This window comes from Rhinatrema bivittatum, chromosome 6 (genome assembly GCF_901001135.1).
Source record: "Rhinatrema bivittatum chromosome 6, aRhiBiv1.1, whole genome shotgun sequence".
Lineage (NCBI taxonomy): Eukaryota > Metazoa > Chordata > Amphibia > Gymnophiona > Rhinatrematidae > Rhinatrema > Rhinatrema bivittatum.
The window spans coordinates 99,538,421-99,560,637 of NC_042620.1; the positions used below are offsets into that span (position 1 = coordinate 99,538,421).

Genomic DNA, 22,217 nt, shown 5'->3' on the forward strand with positions numbered 1-22,217 from the left:
GTACACATATACTGAGAAACCATTTTTTACTGAAAGACTGAGATCTATATAAGAATAATCCCGTCAATCCATTGTGAGCAAGACTAGGTATATGGACTTGTTGAAGGACTGAGATTTATATAAGAATTGTTCTATGAATATTTTTAGTGGTGACGTATATGGATTTAAATATGGTTTGAGATTTTTTTTTCACTAGTGCATCATTTCTTAAACTTGGAGGTTTTTGATCTGATTGCCTGCCTACAATATTTCATTAAAAAATAGTTTTTGATGGGACATGATTAAATCTGGAACCATAGTCGCATCTAAGAAAGGGTGAAACAAAACTTTTGGTGATTTGTTACCATTATTTATGAATGCCCATTTGAATATAATAATTTTAAAAACTTTAAAAAAATGTTCACATACCTCTGTTACTTTTTAGGCCATCCATGGTGATATCATATTGTGTAATAATACCACACAAATACATTGGAGACAATGTATAATGATTTTTAATATGTTAGAGGTATAAAGAACACAGATTTTACAAAGTGCAGAACTTTGCAATTTTATTATAGTTTGCTACTGATGTAACAGATAAGGTGAAAAACGTGAATTTACTGCTCCATGAATAATTTTGAGAAAATTAACATTTTTCCTAAATATTTCACTATAGACTTTAAATAACAAATCTTTTGTGCAATAAGGCAACATGTATGTACTCTATTCTTGTGAAATAGCAAATTGTAGCAAAATCATAATGTGACGCATATGGGTTAATGCTGTTATAACTGCACAGAAATGTGGAAAGATAAATATTCATTTCCCACATAATTTTGCAAGAATTGGAATTTGCTGGAGGCTTCTTGCAACACCTTTTTTTTATTTTTTGCAAAATAGGAAAAAGTAAAATTGATCATGAATTCTAGCAAAAATAAGCCTAAATCTCTATGGATTAATGCCAATGTTTAGTGGATGTGCCAAAAATAAGATGCAATTTCAATTTGAGAATAATTTCCAAAAGGCAATAGTTTTTATACTTTTCACCCTGGGTGGAAAACTTTTCATGCATCACTAGGGACAAATTTCTGCCACACCAGAAGGAAATTATTATGCTGGCCCTGACACAATTTGGAATTCTTTTTTTATCATTAACATTATAGTAGCTGTTCCCCTCTCAGGTTCTCCAGTCAGATTCTGTAACCCATTGCCATAATTAGACAATGTAGAAAAATTGCATTTTCTTTTAAAACCCCAATATATGCATCATTTATTTCTATTTAGGTCAAATGTTTTCATTGATATCTCAAGGCACATTACATTTGGGTAAAATAGATATTTTCCCTGCCCTAGAAGGCTTACAAGCTAAAGGGCCTATTTACTAATCATTTTTCCCATAGTCACAAAATGGGAGAAGAACCTTAATAAATCTGGCACTAAGTTTATATGTGAGGCAATTGAGGGTGAAATGACTTGCCCAAGGTCACAAGGAGTGTCAGCTGGATTTGAACCCTGCCTTCCCTAATTCTTAGCCTGCTGCTTTAACCACTGGGTCATTCCTCCACTATAAGGTGCCTGTGCTACTTATGGGTTTTTCCATGATTTACACATCTACAAAATATTCTGTTAATTAATGTTCTGTAAATTCTCTGAAAAGAGCATCTTAATATAAAGTGTAGCAAACAAATATGTAATGAATTGGAAGTCATTTAGTACAGAAGCAAACCATTTGCAGTATGCGTATTGCTCTAATTGAATGTGTGTGAATCAGTATGTCTGGGCTTCTGCTGGTTTTAAAAGTCAAGTCTGGAAAACATTAGAGAATACTCAATTTCCCCCACATTAATTCTTTATCGGAAACTATACTACTACTATTTAAATTTAGAGATGTTTGTATATAGCTCGTATACTGCCATCTAAAGGATTTCCTGTCAGAATGGAAATAATACTGATATTTGCCTGGTCCATTTTAATGGAAGATGACATGATGTTGAATTTAAATAAAACATTTATTTCTTTCGGTTTATGAGAAGAGAAAATTCTACAATTGATAAAAAGGCCCCCGGCAAGATTCCTTTTGTACATATTGGTTAATTACAAAGCAAAAAAAAATAAAAAAAAAATGGCTGTGAGGTTCTACCTTCGGATTTGCAAGAGTCATAGATTTTTTTGCAGGCTGAACAAAAAAAACAAAACCAATGTGGTTAAGAAGAAAAGAAAATCCACAATGAACTCTAATGGCACAATGTGGTCCATTCTAGTTAATTAATGGGGGTGGGGATCTCCACTGATCAGGCTGGGAAATTCTCAGTTTAACTATGATCTTTTACGATGTGGTATTAAGAACCACGGTTTTCTAATTAACACATTTTTTTTCGGCGGCGGGGGGGAGTTAAGTGTTAAAATTCCTTAACAAATCTTTTCGGCACATTACAAGCTTTTGAATTCATTTTTTCAGACAATGTCCTTGCATATCAGCCTAGGAAATATGGTATCTTGCTGTCCACTACATCATTAAGGATAGAAATAAACCACCATAGTATTTAAAACAACAACAACAAAAAAAAAGCCAGTTTCCAGAAACAAACCCACAAAACAGAGAAAAAGTGGAGCATCCTAAAGAAATAAGAAGCAGCAATTGATCAATGGAAAGAGCAGCTTCTATTGCAAGATGACATAGCACAGCTAGGCATCTGTGCAATGAGGATCTTGTCTTCTCAATGTTTTTAAACTTACTATTTTTATTTTGCACATTGGTCGCTGATACGCACATTGAACTAATGTGATATGACCTCCAATGGAGAGATGTAAAACTTCTAGCTGACAGTCAAGAAAATATACATTTCGACTATAATCAAAAGCAAACAAAATGAAGAAGCAAAAATGAATAAAAATGTTAGGCCAATGCCCCCCTTTCTGCTCCTCCTCCCCCTCCCAACACACTGCATCAAAATGCAGCAATGCTTGACGACAGACACCCGATGTCAGGTTATCACATTAAGAAAAGAAAATCTTCCAATTCTAAATTATGGGAGTGGATTCTACATTCCATGTTGCACCTGCAAGTGGTGCGTTTCCACATGAATTCAAAACCTGAGAATCGGCACAGATAATCAAAAAACCCTAGATTCCTATGATGAAATGTCCCGCAGGCTTACCTGAAGGAGAATCACTGCACAAATCATAGCGTAAGAGATCAGCCTCCAGAAATTATAAGATTATAACATTGCTCCCACTGTAGATATTCAGATTTCTGACCACAAAAGCTGACAAAGCATTAACAGTTAATCCTTTGTGACTGAAAAAAAACAAAGAGATCGCTTCAGAATCCTCTCCATTTCTGCCCCTGTTCCCTATACTGAGCTTCACTCTGGCTACTAATACAAATTCTGAAGCAGCTTGAAAAGGCCAGGCACCACCTTACATGACAGCGCCATCTACTGGCAAAAAAAATTGTTAAAAAGTAACATCCTTGGTCCAAACAGTTTCATATTATTGCCAACCTGTGGGGCTGATGTAATAAGGTGCATTCAACAAACTGCATAGTTTAGCCCTCAGCTATAGGCGTATTTTTTTTAGTACAAACTTTACTGCAGATGCAGCAAGGAGATTTGTGCACAAAAACTGTGCACACAACAATATGCATACAGGTTAGCACCCGGTCATGTAAATCTCATTTTAATAATGGCATTAGCTATTACTCCTCCCTCTCCCCTTCACAAACCTCCCCCCTGCCACCCAATGCAATCTGGCTTAACTCATATTTTCTTAGCACTGGAAACATAACCCCTTGTCAAAGGTAGAATGTTTCCAGGGCTAATATTCATCTATAGGAAGAAGCCATACTTTTGCTACTGGGACCAGTAGTGAGAGAGGGGAGGGTGCATTCTCTTCTGTCTCATACTTTTCCCTTCCTGCAACACCAGATCTTGTTTGTTTCTTTATTTAAATGTGTTAATTTCTTAAGCCAAAGGCACTAAGTAATATATAGTTATACATTCATACTATAAAAAACAAAAAAAAGCACAAAACAAGTACAAGAGCAAAAGAATGGAACATCTGCAACTGCAATAATATAAAGACAATAGGTCACTTCTGCTTTATATTGTGCAAGTTCAATCAAAGACCTGTTTTAAGAGAAATTCCCCTTGGGTTTGTGTTCTTTTTTTAATTCCAGATGCATTAGCATACCATTCGCTTACTGCTTCCGGAATTGCATTTTTTATTTTCACGTGGGTTGAAAACAGCACTGAATTTCAGCACACAGTTTTACCACACACCTGCATGCACTTCCTTAAGTTATAAGGAAGGAGTCAGATTTTGATGAAATAGGTAGAAAGCTGAAAGCAATTAATTTATCAACATGGGAATGAGTGATGTATGTTTAGGTCTGCCTTTGCTGACATCCTCTCATAAAATAGTGATCTCACCTCCTCCCCCTCCCCCACCGCATCCACTACACTGACCTATACCACCTCACTGACCCCTTCCCCAAAACAGTTCCTCTCTAATACACTAAACCTAATAATAATAATAATGCCATCCACACTAATGCTGGCCATCCTGGTTTGCACTACACTATCTCCACACTACCACTGCACACCCAGAGCTGCTCCTTTCTGATATACCTAATCTAGTGCAAATTAATGTTATGCACACTAGTGCTACCTAAGTATCTATACTAATTTATTTTGCTCTATATTATTGTTGCCTGTTACTTATATGAACCTATGCTGTATTTATCTATACGGATCCATATTAAACTGATGCTACTCATATGTACCCACACTACTCAGCCTAATTGACAAAACCATCTATACTGGCTCAGGTGACATGATAGACAGACACACTGGCTTTTATTAGGTAGGGTCAGGACCAGTGCTTCCATTAGGCAACTTAGGCGGTTGCCTAGGGTGCCAAAATTTTGGTAGCGGCAAAATCCCACCAGCATGAGCCCAGAGGGTTGCCTTGTCAGAGCAAATACCACCAAAGACGGGAGCACTATGCTGGAGCTACTGCTGCTGGTAGGAGGGAGCACTGTGCTGGAGGTGCCATCAATAAGTAAGTTGGGGGACTTGAGAAAATGACCAAACGTTCGCTAAGGGCACCAAATACTCTTGCATCAGCCCTGGACAGGGTTATTCTGGATATTCATTTTTGTTTTGTTTCTTTTATATATATATATATATATATATATATATATATATATATATATATAACGTCTTTGATTTCCGTATGACCCTTTCATTCTTTGCACTGGGTGCTTTGATGTCTGTAGTCCCACAGTCCACATTTCTGTCTTTTACGTGTTACTGGTCTGATTTTCTGGATATCACAAGCAATATGCATGAAATCTATTTGCATACATTTAGATCCCTTTACTTGATGGATGAGTTCTAAACCCCTCCTTGGTTACTGAAAGGAAGTGGACTCAGATTGGTTAGAGGGAGTGGGGATGGGGTAATTGTGGGACCTGGAAGGGAGAGTGAGGATGTAGGGTAATGAAGGAGTAATTAATTTTTGTGTTTGTTTGTTGCATTGACATGCAAATACTGAAAATGACTGATAACAAAAAGGGCTGAAGACGTGTATTGAAGTTTATATTCCCCACAACAAGGAGACAGAGAGCAGCCCCAGGTGAGGAGGGGAGAATGGGTACCTGGATGGAGTAGGATTGGATGGATTGGATGTGGTGGGAACTGGGGCACTATGTGGAAGCTCAGGATTTGGGGGAGGTGGATAATGGGGACATGGGGATTGGGTGTGAAGGCAGATGGTAAACAGACCTGGGGGAATATAGTGAGAGTTTAGGAACGAGGGGGAGAGCTTGGGGGGGTGGAGAGAGCACAGATTCAGGAATTAGGTTGGCGGGCAATTGGGGCTTCAGAGATTGGGGAAGGAGGATAGCAGGGACTAGAAGAGTGGATGGGGAGAGAAAGATGCAGGGGTGGAGAGCAGTGACTTGGTGATTGAGTAGGGGAGCGGTGGGTGAGTAAGCATAGGAGACAGAGTAGGAGAGTAAGGAACGCGGGGTTGAGGGGGAAATGTGTTTCTGTTTCTCAAATATTGTATTGCATAGAGTGCATGAATTCTTATGATTTCCATTTCAGTTTTTGACTGCACATTTCTAATTTGTGGTCACCTTTTTCTGCATTATGTGAAGTTCTGTTTTGTGTTATGCATATGTGACTGAGCTGAGATATTCAGATATCATATATTTTCTTTAAAGAGTGTGGCAGACCCCCTGGTCTGGCCATCAGATGTCACTGTCCCTGACTGAAAGATCTTAATATCATGAGCCATCCATCTCCCTCAGTCCCTACCACCTGGATGGTCTGGATTGGATGCTTGAACACTATTTAGCCCAGCCATTTTAAGACATGTTGGGACCAGTTTGAAGAAGCAGTTGAAGAGTAAGGGTGTTTAAGTTTTTTACACTCTGGTGAGGCCTCCCAGCCTCACCCAAATGGAGTTTCATTTAGACGTGGCACCTTATTGTATACTCCCTGCCAGAGGATCCTTCTCCTACTAATTTGCAGAAAGAGAGATTTTTAAATGCCTTATACCCTTTTGGAGTGAAAGGGCTTTCGCCAGGGGACCAGAGCCTTCTCTAAACGCTAGGTAAGCAAGCACCAGTGATGATGGATCCTGCAGTGAGAGACAGTGAGGGCAGAATATCTATCCAGTTTAACTTTAAGAAATATGTTTTTGGACTTGAACAGAGTGAGGAGGCTTTTGGTTCTTTCTTCCCCACTGGGTGCTAAGTCTAGCCTGATCCCACTGACTTTTCCTTGGAAGAAGTCCTTCAGAAATATATCAATAAACTAAAGATGGAAGAACAGGATCAGGTGACCCCAACCAGCTCTCCACACACCAGGGACCAGGATGGGAAGTGGAAGAAGATGAACTAAGGTAAGATTTTTGCAGTAAGGTTGGGACCCCTCCGCTAGGATTCCCGGATAGCTGCTGGGAGAGTATGTGCATTAAATATACCTATAAAGGAAAATCATTAATGCACCATCAGTTAGATGTAAATTCACAGATCTGGAGAATGGACTTTAACTTATGATTACTTATCAGTAAACTGTTGTTTTAACACCAAGACCTGGTCTTGTCTGATGATTTTACAGTCTCTCACCTCATGGGAAGCCTATACAGACTGGGAGCAGCATGACATCATCTGGACCCCAAGCAAGATCTTACCCTCATAAAAAGAATCCCACACAGGGATTAAGAGAATCAAGAGAGGGAGTAATTTGATAGCTGGAGCTGCTCCTGAAGATAAACAAATATGTCTGTGTGCCTTGAGGTTAACAACCCTGCTAAGGGTTACAAGTATCTGTAGCAGTCCAGCTTATTTTGTTTTCCAGTAGGAGGTGTATTGATGATTTGGTCTCTGTTGTAATATCTTTCATAGATAGGATTGTTATTATTTGAGTTCTGGGAATTAGTGCTGTTATGGTATGGAAATTTTGTTACATAGGTTTTGAATTTATTTTTTTGCAAATGTAACCCTTTTTCAGGGAATATATCTGATTCAAAAGGGCCGTAAAAAATATCTTAAAAGGGGCTAGCTCCTCTGCCCTTTGCCCAACTCTTCTGTTTCCAAGAGGTGGATTCTTCTCTGTGGGTGGAATGCTAACCTTCTGGGCCAAGGCACTGGAAACATTCTGTGTGTGCCTGTGTTACCATAGGTCTGTGGAGCAGGTACCTGGACAAATACTGAATGGGTGTTCAAAATAAAGTTTACTGTGACTGAGTGTGTAAAAATCAATATGAGCAAATAAATTGTAAAGTACATCCAGATTATTTATCCAGATGGGAGTACAGATTTAAGTAGTATCTTCCTCTGTTGTGTCCCTTGGTACTGAAGCTTGGAACTGGTATTTCATCCATGACGTGGAATGAATACGTGTCCCATGGTGGCTGAGTTATCCTAACCAAGGCAGATGTTCCCTTCTCCATGATACCTGATGTCCAACATGCCTGTGGTTTGTGTCCTGTGTCCCAGGGTGGAAACTCTCGGGGTCTTCAGTGTTCTCTTTCCTTTCCTCATTGACTTCTCTTCAAAAGAATAGATGTCGACCCTCCTGGATGAAGGGCCTCTACTGGAACAGTCTGTACAGTCCAGTTCTGGGTAAGGAAGTGGGGCAGCAAAATCCTTCCTTCCCAAAAGATAAAAACTCAATCTTGCTGAAAACAGTGGCTCTTATCTACAGGTCTCTGTAACCTCCTCTTGATGGGGCAAAGAGGTATACAGATCCCTCCAGCACCTCTGGAGAGGGGATCTCAGCCTCCCAGAAGGTACCAGTTAAAACAGCAAAGTCCTTATTACTTTGAGAAAAATGGAAAAAACAACTCTCTCTAATCCTCCCTTCCCTCCAGTCTATCACCAAGTCTGGCAGGGTAGGGTCTCTCCCTCTCTGTGCTAGACTGGGTGCCTAACTTGGAGAGCACATTGAACATAAACCTGTCCTTCATGAAAGCAAAACTACACTGCCTCACACTGCTCTCTCCTACCCCGCGCCATGAACTAAGGGCTACACATTCTAGCAAGCCTCCTGGAGGTAAGGGGGGTTTAGATAGGGCGGGGGGGGTGGATTAGGTAGGGGAAGGTGGGGGAGGCGGAAGGAAAGTTCCCTCCGAAGCCGCTCTGATTTCAGAGCGGCCTCGGAGGGAATGGGCAGCGCGTGCTGGGCTCGGCGCACGCAAGTTGCACAAATGTGCACTCCCTTGTGCGCGCCGACCCCGGATTTTATAAGGTATGTGCGGCTACACGCATATCTTATAAAATCCGGCGTACTTTTGTTCACGCCTGGTGCACGAACAAAAGTACACGCATGCGTAGAATTATAAAATCTACCCCATTAACTATGTTGTTTCTAGTAATACACAATCCTCCCCCTTTTTCATAATATTGCAAGTTTATTTTTTCACATTGTTTGTTGCAATTTATAAGCTACACTGAGTAGCCATGTTGTGTATTCTTTGGCGCAATCACTTTGAAACAAGCATTAGTTCCTTTATCCACCTTCACTACACTCTGTCAGATATATTTGAGGTAGATTTATTTCACCTGGTATACCTTTTTTTTTTCTTTTTTTTTTGTTGGAATTTCTTTATTGAACATTTACAAAATAAGAACAGCCATTGTGTCAACAGAGTATTTTACAATGAGTCATGACAAAGGAGCAGACACATATTCATTCATCAACAAAAACGAGAAACAATGCGTACATGTTGACCAGTACAATTAACAATAAGAACCGCATTCCTGGACATTCATGGAAGATCAAAAAGAAAAAGGGGGGGGGGGGTGAGGAGGAAAGGGAGAGGGGGGTAAACCAGAGGAAAAAAAATTGAAATTGGGAAAGAAAACATAAAATCTAGAGGGAAGAAGAAGAGAAGAATAAAATGGAAGAGAAAAGTAGAAAAGCAGGCTACTCGGACGAACTCTCTGTGTGGTGACATATGCTATAATAGGAGAGTAGTAGTGAAATTATGGGGTATGTCGATCTAAAGGTTTCCACATCAAATCCCAAGACGCCAAGCGTCGATTTTTAATGGCCATGGCCCTCTCATATTTACTGTAAATACATATAGTGTTCCACCATAGCGGTTCAGATAAACGATCGCTGTGCTTCCAATTTGAGGTAATATTATGCAAGGCTACCCCAATAAAGAAATCTAATAGTTTCCTATGTGGGGGTAGTAATCTGATATCAGGATGGGAACTCCGTAGGATAACTACACCATAAGTTATCAGGCCTGGAACTGGAAGTATTCGACCAATAGTAGTCCAAATTCGGGACCAGAACTCATATACTATAGGGCAGAAAAATAATAGATGGTCCAATGTCGCACCTGGGGCTAGACAAGACCAGCAAGCATGTGATGGCGTTAAATGAGCCCTGTGTAGTTTCCAAGGGGTCCACAGTGCTCTGTGTAGGATAAAAAAGGAGGTCTGTTTGATACTGGTCGATAGGGATGTGCTGGAGATAGATTGCCAAAGTCTGGACCAAACCTCACGAGTTACGTGAGTGTTAATCTCCGTGGACCAGATGGACATGACGGGCGGGGCATGGGTCGGGAGTCTGTAATGTTTGATTAGTTTATACAGCTTGGAAGCTAAGTGACCTAAGGGCCGTAATTCCTCAACTAAAGACAAAAAGTGAGGGAGTTGAGCTAGGTTTCCGACGGAAATCTGCCCTTGTCGGAGAACATCTCTTAATTGTAACCATTTATAAAATTGTGTGGTTGGTAGGGAAAAGAGAGCTTGAATGGAAGAAAAAGGAAGCATGTGGCCATTGGAAAAGAGAGAAGCAACAGACCATATTCCAAGACTTTGCCATAAGGGCCAATTAATCATATGTCCTTCAATAGTAAGCTTCGGATTGAACCAAATGGGAGTACAGCTGGAATTGGACCATGGTGGGTAAGGAGGTGGACACATAGCATCAAATTCTCTAAGTGCACGATGCAGAGATAACAAAATCCGGTTGTTACAATTCCTGGCGGATATTGCAATTCCCGGAAAGTGAAGTAAGGGAATCGGGCTAATGACGGACTTCTCAATAGTAAGCCATCGAGGGCTATCATCTGATTCAGATTCTGAATTAAATAAAGTGGAACTTTGTTGAAGCATGAAAGATAAATGGTAGGCATATAAGTCTGGGAAGTTAACTCCCCCATTCTGCTTTGTGTACTTTAATTTTAATAAGGCTATCCGGGGGCGTTTGTTATTCCACAAGAAGTTAACCAATAATCTGTCTATTGCCTTATAAAAGGCATGAGAAAAGAAAATCGGAATCATGGATAAAACAAAAGTGATTTTAGGAGCTAAAACCATTTTAATCGTGTCTAATCTACCCCACCAAGATAAATGGAGGGGGGACCATCGTAGGGTAGCTTCCTGAATTTGCTTCAACAAAGTTTGCTCACAACCCTGAAGGGTATGAAGTGGATTCGTAAAAAATTTAATGCCTAAATATTTCAAACCACTCCTGGCTTTTAAGATGGGGTGATGCGAGAAATCAATGGCATCCGATATAGGATTCAATGGAAGAAATTCCGTCTTAGACCAGTTCACCTTATATCCAGATAACAAAGAGTAAGAGTCAATGAGGCGAAACAAATTCGTCAGCGAGGTATCCGGTGCAGAAAGAAACAACAAGACATCATCGGCATAAGCAGAAAGTTTGTGAGTCTCTGAACCTATCTGGATACCCGAGATGTCTGAGGATTGGCGAATAGCTAGTAGCAGCGGTTCCAAAGCCAGATTAAATAATAAGGGAGAGAGTGGGCAACCTTGGCGCGTACCACGAAAAAGATGGAAGTAAGGGGAATTTTGATTGTTGACATAAAGAAAAGCTTTAGGGGAGTCATAGATTGCTCGGATCCAGTTGAGAAAAAGAGGACCAAAACCAAATCTATGCAGAGTGTCATGAAGAAAAAACCACTCAATGCGATCAAAAGCTTTCTCTGCGTCGAGAGACACAGCGATCGCCGGGTCTAGGGAATCAGATAAAGCTTCTTGAATATGAAGGAATAATCTGGTGTTATTAGCAATCAATCTTTTAGCAATGAAACCAGATTGATCCGAATGAATGAGAGTACCTAACACTTTAGAGAGCCTCATAGCAATGAGCTTGGTAAAAATTTTGTAATCCACGTTCAACAGTGAAATTGGCCGGTAATTAGCCGGGTTGGCCGTGTCCCGGCCTGGCTTTGGAATCACTACTATCTTAGCATCAGTAAATCCAGATACATCAAAGGTCGTAGAGGTCAAGGAGGAAAGGTATGACAGCAAGTGTGGGGACAACAGAGCATGAAAGGCATGATAAAAGTCCGTATTAAAGCCGTCGGGGCCAGGCGATTTACCAGGAGAGAGAGACAAAGCAGCAGCAGAAAGTTCAAGAGCGGTAATCGGGGCATCCAATGCTTGAGTTTGAGCTTGCGTAAGACGTGGGTGTTTAATTTTAGCAAAGAACGTAGATATATCCTCAGACGTAGGAGACACTTCCGATTTGTATAAGGATGCATAGAAGTCACAAAAAGACTGGAGAATGTCCTGGTCCGAAGTGACCTCCGTTCCGTTGGATGTAATCAGTTTAGATACACGAGATTTGTCAGACTTTTTCTTTAAATAGGTCGCCAGCCTCCTGCCACATTTATTGTTGGTAGCATAGTATTGGGTTTTGGAGTGGAATAAGTTTAAGTTGACTTGCGCGCTCAGCCCTTTATTGTATGCAAACTTAGCGTTTTGAAGTTTGCGAAGAGAGAGCGAATTCGGAGAAGCAATATGTTGTCGTTCCAATTGTTGCACCAATTTGTAAAGATCCTTGAGCTCTTGAGTTTGAATGTGACGTTTGCGGGCCGAGTAGCAAATAATGTCTCCACGAATCGTCGCTTTGTATGCTTCCCACAGGATCCTTGGAGAGATATCAGCAGTGGAGTTATTGGTGAAGTAATCTCTAGTTTTTTCCGCAAGGAATTTGTGAAAATCTGAGTCCGAGAGGAGGGATGAGTTGAATCTCCATTGTCGATCTTTCTTAATAGGAGAGGGGAGCTTGAGGCGGATACTAACCGCAGCGTGATCAGAGATAAGAATCGGATGTATCTGAGAGTGTAGGATGTCCGACAGTAACGAACGAGAGGTCAAAAAAAAATCTATTCTGGAGTAGGATATGTGCGGAGCCGAATAAAACGTAAAATCTTTTTCCGTAGGATGATGAAGCCGCCAGGGGTCGTCTAGTCCGAGTTGTGTCATTAGATGCTGTAAGGTCAGCGTGGAGCAAGAGAGGGAGTATCTAGCGGTTGTCTGTTTGTCCAACACAGGGTCCAGTGGTTGGTTGAAGTCCCCAGCAATTATAAGGGGGAAATTTTCCAGAGTCAGCAAGGTGGAAAAAACCTCCTGAAAAAAAGAAGGAGTGTCTGCGTTTGGTGCGTATAAATTAAGGATGTTATAGCGGTGATCCTGTATATTGAGGCATAGAATGTTCCATTTCCCGTCCATATCCGCTAAATGATGTAGAACTTCAGCGTCCAAGTGCTTATGTAGCAAAATCGCTGTGCCTCCTTTTTTCTTGCATGCAGCACTAGCATATACCTGTCCAACCCATTGTTGTTGAAGTTTGCGCGATTCCGCTATAGTGAGGTGGGTCTCCTGAAGGAGAGCTATGTCCACATGAAGAGACTGAAGATAGGTGAGGATTTTCTTGCGTTTGATGGGATGTGAAAACCCATTAACATTAAGTGATACAATCACTATGTCATCTATGGAGGACGCCATGAGGAGAATGAGATGGGAAGGTGACGAATTTTACCTTGATGTGTGATGAAACCACCATAAACAGAGATAGCCGGGTGCATAGTCCAAGTAGGCCGTAGTGTCATGTAGAGAGAAAAATAAATGAAAATGTGAAGAGAAAAACCAGAGAAGTAAGAAGCTGAAAAAAAAAAAAAAATGGCAGGAACTGCAGGTGGAAGGAACGACTGGTAGGGTCCCCTACCGTCTGTGCAAGTAAAGGGTCTCTAGGGGGACCAAAGACCGCTCTAGCAAACTCACAGGGCTAGAACAAACATGGTCAAGTGAGGACCTCCGATATTAACTCATACTGTGAGGTGCTCGTACCAACAGTCAGGTTATCATTTCTTGTGGGATCTCCGTAGATTGCAAAAAATCTTCCAAGTCTTTAGGTTCCTGATATAACCGCGTTTGATTTTGAAACGTGACCTTCATCATTGCGGGGTATAGAAGGCCAAATTTCGCCCCCAGTGTATGTAGGCGAGGACGAAGGGCCAAAAAGGCCTTCCTCTTACTGGCCGTCGTTTTCGCCAAATCTGGGACGTACATCAGGGAAGCTCCTTGATATTGTATAGGAGACTTGGCTTTAGCAGCCGCAAAGATTTGGAGAACTTGTGGATAGCGTAATACTTTAAAAATGATGGGCCGTGGATAAGTAGAGGAGCGGAGGGGCCGCGAGGGAATTCGGTGCGCCCTCTCAATTTCGAAGGGCAGACAGAACGTGAGATGAAGATTTTCCGGAATGAAAGTAGTCAAAAATGAGATCATATCCGAGCCCTCTGCACCTTCGGGAATCCCCAATAGTCTGATATTATTTCTCCTATTTCTATTGGATAGATCTTCGATGTCTCTGCGAAGCGCTATCAGCTCTTTATCCACAGTAGGAAGCGTCGCGGTTGCCAGTAATAGGGAGGAAACCTGAGTTTCCGTATCATCTAGTCTGCGAGTGAGGTGATCATATTTGTTTGATAAGGTAAGTAAATCTGACCTGATCGCCGACGTCGTCTCCATGTTAGCCTGCATCATCTCTTTCAATTGTTTGAGTTCAGCGAGAACAAGGTCTGCGGACGCCATGTTTTTCTGTGGCGCAGACTTGTCCGGCGTGGGAGGATCTTGTTTTGATCTTTTTGTCCCTGCTGCCGCCGCAAAAGCGGCCTCAATTTTCCCGGGTTTGGAGATAGACATGTGCGCGATCAAAATGCACCCAAATGGTAAAAAAAACTACCGCGATTTCAGAGGTCCTGGTACGAAAAACAAGCGGAAGCCCCGGGAGCTGAGCAATCAAGCGGCCATCTTGGTCTCCGCGCAAGAGCGCCCCCCCCACCTGGTATACCTTTAAAGTTAAACTAAATCGCTTTAGTCCCGATTAACATCTGTGTATTTCAATTGTTATGTACAAAATAATTACTTTAAAAAAAAATATTTTTGTACCTGTTTAGTATGCGGCGCCATTAGGGGAATGAAACCGTTAAAGATTTAAGTGCAATTTGCTTCATTAAAGGTGTGTTACTATTTCACCCCCCCCCCCCCCTTTTCTATTTTTTCTATTTTTTCCATTTTTTTCTAATTTTCTTTATGTAATTATTTTTTACAGCTTTCGCTGTCTTTTCATTTATTCATTCATTCACTCACTCATTCATTTATTCATTCATTTATTCATCTTTTCATTTATCATTATCATTTTTACAGATATGTTTATACTGCGGCTTGTGAATACATACTCCATATGTGATTCAAATTTGAGAAATCACTTTGAGGTACTATTTTTCAAAAAAAAAAATTTACTTACTTCATTTAGTAAATAGCCTGATTCGAGCATTCGTTCTCAGAATGATTAACTACATTTTTAGCATTTAATGGTTTTATATACATAGGTCTTTGTCTGACTTTTGAAGTATATTGTTTATTTGCTCTTTTATTCAATTTACATGGTTTCATTTGTTTTTCTTATTGTTGTTCTTCTGGTTTCTGTTTTATTTATTTTAGTTTGATGTGAGGTTCTTTAAGTTGTTTTTATGTTTTTTATATGTTTGTTTTTAATTTAAAGTTATTTTGTTTTTACACACTTATTTATGTTTTTGATGTATATGTTTTAAGTATTTATGATTGATTGTGCCAATATATATGTTTATTTATAGCCCCTGAGGCAGCCACTAGAAGGTGGCAAAACTTGGCCTAAGTCGGGCAATTTTTCCGACAAGAATTCACGTGCAGATGCTCTCTCATGCTCCTTCACTTCAGATGTTCCGCATGCACCTCACCACATTATCAACTCTGATAAAGTGATTCTAGCCGCTACCCATTCCGTTCCAGCTGGGAAGACAGTGGTACTTCAGACTTTGAGGAAGAAATGTCTTAAATGGACCCATGATTCCCAAATAGCCAGTCACCCTGGGCAGTCCTGTACAATATCTACTTTAGGAAGATACTATCGGTGGCCTTCTATAAAGGAAGACATGCGAGTATACATTGAACCTTGCGCCACCTGCGTGAGACAGAAGCCTCCGGCAAATGCAACCTTCCTCGGCGTCCCCAGAACAGCGTGGGCGATCCAGGCAGCCATCTTGAATCGGGGATTACCTAGGGCACGCAGGCGCACACCAGGCCCTCTCTTATTCATGTCATGGTGGGAACATTGGGGGAGTCCCCTCCACGTGACATCACCCGCCAAGTGTATTTAATCCTACCAGCCTATGCTTCCTACGAGTTAGCATGGACTTCCTTCCTGCTTATTCCACTCCACTTGGAGATGCTTCACTTCACTAGGCTGAACTCGTTCCTGCCTTGAACGCTTTAGGTACCCACTCGTCGTGGGCCTTGTCACGTTCTGGCTATCCGCTTCTTGGAGGGCCTTCCTGTCTGCAGTATCCAGCTTTGTTCAGCTTCGTGAGTACCCTACTTGCTACTGTCATTTTGCTGAAGGAACCGCCGATGTACCTCGTGCCTTGGGCCACTATCGTGCTCATCCCAGCTATCATCGTCTACACTTCACAGTGAGTACCATCATCTACCTTGCTCTGCTGACCTCCTGTACCTCTCTGTTCTACTACTGTGCTGATTCTCAGCGTACCCTGCGCTGCGGGCCACTACCGGATCTTCTCAGAGAACTGTACCATCTGGAGAGGAGTTCCCCGGCATACCCAGCTCTGCGGACCACTACCAGGGATTACATCTAGAGCTACCTTACTACTCTGGAATGTGTCTTCCTTCCACTCGGTGTGTTTTTCTCGTGTTCCAGTCTAATAAAGTCTCATTACTGTCTCATTACAGCTCTCACTACCATCCAGGGTCCACAACCACACCAGATTATAACATTCTCCTGCTTCTTCTTCTACAGCTATAAATTTAACTGAATTATTGGAATCTTCAACTGAAAATCAAGTTGAAAGCTGTGGAACTCTCTTGGTAAATTTTGTATTAGCATCAGACCGAGATTCAGTTCTTAGACTTTTTCTAAGTAATCGTGATACCTTATATTTAAGGCAGAAAATCTGGATTTAAACGGTCATATCAAGAATGACTCAGCAATGACGGAAGAAATTCCTGGCTCTCTGTCCATGAGCTAGAAAATTAGTCACCCAGATTATAGTTCGATTCCCTTGAAAATGTGTTTTGAATATTAATAATGCATACTGGGCCGGATTTTAAGAGGTACGCGCGGCCGTTGTGCGCACAAATGTATGCCCGGTTTTATAACATGCGCGCGCAGCCACATGCATGTTATAAAATTCAGGGTCAGTGCGCGCAAGGGGGTGCACACTTGTGCGCCGAGCCCTAGGGGAGCCCCGATGGCTTTCCCTGTTCCCTCTGAGGCTGCTCCCTCACCTTCCCCTCCCTTCCCCTACCTAACCCGCCCCCAAGTCCTACCTAACCCCCCCTAACCTTTATTGCACAAGTTGCGCCTGCCTCCAGGCAAGCGTAGGTTGCGCGCGCCGAGCCCTAGGGGAGCCCCGATGGCTTTCCATGTTCCCTCCGAGGCCGCTCCGAAATCGGAGCGGCCTCGGAGGTAACTTTCCTTCCACCCTCCCACCTTCCCCTCCCTTCCCCTCCCTAACCCGCCCCCCCCAGCCCTACCTAACCCCCGCTAAACCTTATTGCATAAGTTGTGCCTGCCTCTGGGCAGGCGTAGGTTGCGTGTGCCGGCCAAGTGTCGGCGTGTGATCCCTCGGCATAGTCGCTGTGCCGGAGGCCTCGGTCCCACCCCCGATTCGGCCAACCCGGCCTCTTTCACAAAGCCCCGGGACATACATGCAGCCCGGGGCTTGTGCGCGTTGCCGGGCCTATGCTGGATTTACGCGCGTAGGGCTTTTAAAATCTGCCCCATTATGTTTTCTTTGAACCATCTCATTTAGTTTCCTTTTTGGATTCTTATCAATCTCCTGGTGAGGCTAGTTGGATAGTAGCAGTAATGTATTAATGATAATCCATCTCACTTCGATTGCTTAATATTTTGATGCGTTATACTGCACTATTTTGTAATCTTGATTCTCCCTTATTTCAGAGTACCAAGGATATTAGATGAATATTTTCTGTAATATGTTTTTCTTTTTCTTTATATTTGATGTATCATTATGTCCTAATTTCGTGGCATGTTTATGCTATCTATATTTGTTGAAAACTTAATAAAAATATAATTATAAAAAAAACCCAAAAACCAAAATACAAAAATATAAACACATTAAAACACAAAAAACTTTAAAAGCAATATTAAAAAAAACAACGTGAAGTTCCCACATCTCAAAAGTGTTTCAGCAATAAATGTGATAAAAACAGAAATTACAAGAAAAACCAAAAATGGTCCTGGTTTTAATCAAAAACTTTTGAGAAAAAACAAGATTTATCCAATTTTCTGAATTTCAAATAATTGCCTTTCAAGTGAATATCCAGAGGCAATGAATTCCAAAGCACGGGGGCCTGATATTGTAACACAGACTGTCAAGTTTCCTCTAAATAAATTTTCTTCAGAGAAGGCAACTTAAGAAGACTTTTTTTGAGATGATCTCAAACATCATGATGGTTGATAAGGAATCAACAAATTGAACAAGTATTCAGGTAGACCCTTGGAAAGTGCTTTATGGGTCAAGGATACATCACTTTGACCTGCTGCATGGGAGTCTAAGTAGCATATTGATGTCAGCTGTTGCCATTTTGAAAAATGGTGTGGATGTGGTGGGATTGTATGTGGATTCCTCCTGCCCCACTAGACCCCAGTGATAATATGAGCATGGTAAGTTTTGGAGAAGGGAAGAAGTGCATTAGATCCCAAGGCTTTTGTGTACTAGGTTGAGTGTGAGGCATTAGAACCGAAGGAGGTTTATTACCCAGACATGAGGGGTGGGGGGAACTTTGCTTAGGCTTTGTGGCCCTTTAAATAATAGGTAAATGGTGTTGCTATTTTCTAATAGGGCTCGCCATTAGCAAATATATTAACTATTTACTGAAAATGGATGAAACAAACTGAAATGACTGGGCACCTCTCCCCCAAACAAAACAAAGCAAAACAAATCAGCCTCTTGAAAACAAATCAAATTAAACAAACAAAAAATTTCAGCATGTATAACCTTACCTGACAAACCTTCCACAGTATCGCTTATGAAAATATTAAACAGAATCAGACCAAGAACCAATCTCTTCTGCACACCACTGCTAACTCCCCTTTCCTTGGAGTGAAATCCATTTACCACTACCCTTTGTCTCCTCCCACTCAACCAATTTTTAACCCAGTATCTTTAAAGCCCATATCTAGGGCACTGTCATCTAGATTCCTCAAGCTGCAATGTTTATTTCATTGGAGGTGTCCACATCACAGGGGAGGGGGGGGGGGGTGTGACACAATAATGGTAGCCACTCCCCCCAAAAATATTGCAGTTTGATGGTGTGTTCTTTTGTCTTGCATTAAAACACCATGGGACAAATGAACACAACTAGTGGCTCTTTAGGTGCGATGGCAGCCCCAACCTCAAGGGATCATCATCACCTTAAAGGATTGCTGCCAAAAAAAAGTGGCACAGCAAAAAGAAAAAGTTGAATAGGTGTCAGCATTGACCCCCAGCTAAACACGGGTCTGCCATTCAGGACAGCCTCAACCCCCAAAAATATAAAAATAGATTTAGTGCCATGTGTGACAAAGATCCCCCACCACCCAACCCTGTCTTCAATTAAGTCCATGCCCACCACCCCCTTCCCACTGACATAGTGCCACCAAGGACTCCCTTCCACCCTCATCCCAATGGGCCTCCAAAATTGTTGGCGGTATAGTAGCCCCCATCCCCATCACCCAAAATAAAAAAAAATTAATTATTGATGGTGGTGTGGGAGCCTTGCACTCTCTACACCCCACATCTTCCTATCCCCCCTCCTGCAACCGCAAATCTTGAAATAATAGTTTAAGTTCCTGCATTGGGGTCTAGGGCACCCTCTAACCCTGGTCAGTGCCATTTTTCAAAATGGCGGTGACCTGACCTTGCCCCAGTGATTGGACCTAAGTCACATGGTCATATAGCCACCACTTTCTCTGTCAGTGGTAATAAAATATTAACCTCAAATTGCCTACTAATGAGCTGCTTTGCATGCATTTGCATTATTCATGCATGTAAGTTGCATGCAAAGCAGCTCATTGTAATAGGGGGCAACCTGGGCAGGGCCATGCAAAATATCATGTATATCGCACAATATCGCTACATTAGTGCTCTATCAAGTGACATATAGCATATATTGGGGCCGATGTAATAAGACCCACTGCAAAACAGGCACTAGTTATGAGCAGGGGTTTTGATCACTGTCCATGGCTGAAGATGCTGCTTCCGTGGGATGTAAAAAAAATAAATTATGAAAATAATTTGCAGTCAGAAATCCATGCACATACAGAGAAATACGCATACCTAAGTGTAGTAAGGGCCTATGTAATAAGCGGCCGCACCCGCTCTCAAAACCCGCGCCAATAATCTGCACATAAAAGTGAGCAAGCGAATGGGTCTCTCTATTAAGTGAAAGTATGACCCTGGAAAGTATTTTTAATATTTTAAATAACTGTACTGCAGAAAACATGGCAAATATTTTCATGGATGCTAATTCACACTGGCATAGCAACGATATAGGTGCTCAGTGGGGCACCATTCTGGATGCTTAAGTGTCAACATAGGTACTCAGCTGGGAGTGAATATGGACACTCTGGCACCCAGAAAGGCGCTTAACAAATGTCGCTCAGGTGCTGAGCTAAGTGCTTAGCTGATCGCAAATCCATACGATCGGGCGCCCAGAAACGCCCCTAGCTAATTACCAATCTTGTCACTTGAGTGCTGAGCTAGGTTGTAAATCTGGCCACTCCAATGCCGAGAAACACACCTAGCGATGCTGGCTGCGCGGTTGCCTACAAAAGCACCTGGTTAAGCTGGCCAGTCGAATGCCAAGAAAGGCACTCAGCTAGGTGGTTTTCAGGACATTCGGGTGCGACATAGGCCTCCCCCCTGGTGTCAGCGCTTACACTTACACTTAACTCGTTCCCTGACGTGGCAGTAAAAAATCTGCATTAAAAATTTTGCACTAGCATTAGCGTGGCTCCCTGCATTGCCTATGATTAGCTAATCTCCTCCTTTGCATGCCGTTTGGTCTTCTTCTGCCGTCATTTCTATGTTTCTATGTTAGCACCACCATTTTTAAAGCACAAGAAAAAAATGCAGGGCTGTAAGCGCATTTGTACGCGCTTTTTTCCCATGCAAAAACCCTTATTAGTTCCCCATATAGGGATTTGTGCAGTAAAAATACATATACAAACGCACGTACAGGTGCACACAAACTCCTAGCAGCTTCCGTGCACCTTATTACATCGGCGCCATTGTGCGATATATATTATTTAATGCACGTTAGAACTTTACCGCATCAGTCAGTTTGTGAAACTATGCCAAGGATTTTGCTGAGAGTATACTACATCTAGTGCTCTCCCCTGATCTAGAACTCTCATCACCCAGGGAATGAAACTGATTAGATTCATCTGATAGGACCTATTTTTGGTGAAACCAAGCTGCCTTAGATCCTATAATCCACTGGATTTCAAAAACTTCACTATCATCTTTTTTAGTAGTGATCCCATTAATTTGCACACCACCAAGGTCAGAATAAACAGCCTATATTGTTTTTCAGACTGCTCCTTACTTCCTTGTTTGTGAAAAGGAACTAATTCTGCCTGTCGCCGGTCTTTGCAGCCACTCCTGACTCTAAAGAAGCAATGAAAAGATTAGACAGCAGAGCTGCCAGAACTTCCCTAAGATCCCTTAATATCGTTGTAGGTACCTACTTTTAATTTTGCTAGTAGGAATTTGAAACGAATGCAGATTTCACAATGAAAAAGTCAATTTTCAGTTTATCCTGAATGGAACAAACAGAAAATTGACTTTCTCGAAAAAATCTATACATGTTTAGATATTTTCAGTTCATTACTAAAATACCCCCCATAAAAGGGTTACTTCCTGGGCCTCCCACCATTCCTTAAGTAACCAAGCTTGACCAGGTCTCATTCGTGCTTCACCAGGACTCTCCAGATCCTCCAACTTCTGCAAATAAATTGTGGCCAGGGCTAAAGCTTCCCTGGACTAGGCTGAGCAGAACCAAGCCAGAACCTTTCCAGATCCTTCTACTTCCTGCCTCCAACCTCTGCAAATAAGTCCGGTCCAGGTCCTCTTCAACCCCGACTAACTCCTTCTGTGGGGGATCTTTAGTATAGAAAGCTTGTTTTATGGCTGTATTGCTTTATAGCTGTATTACTTTATGGCCTTAAAACAAAATGGCATCAGCTGGCCCTGAGGTCGGCACCATTTTTAAAGGGAGCAATCAGGACAGGACTGATTGTGGATTGCTCCTGCCCCTTTCTGCACTGAAACCCCCCCATGGAAGAAGAAACTGGGGACAGGGGAGGCCTTGGCCCTAGCTTATT

The 22,217-nt window shown here is 41.8% G+C and overlaps 1 protein-coding gene across 1 annotated transcript in view; it reads right to left on the reverse strand.

The window, feature by feature from the left end:
• The window catches only part of LOC115093623 (sodium channel protein type 2 subunit alpha-like), a 655,694-nt gene extending 652,413 nt beyond the window's left edge, over window positions 1-3,281 (reverse strand). Inside the window, exon 1 of the mRNA XM_029605639.1 lies at window positions 3,141-3,281. The gene's annotated coding sequence lies outside the window, so the exon portion shown is untranslated. The remainder of the gene's footprint in view (window positions 1-3,140) is intronic.
• Window positions 3,282-22,217: the final 18,936 nt, after the last annotated feature.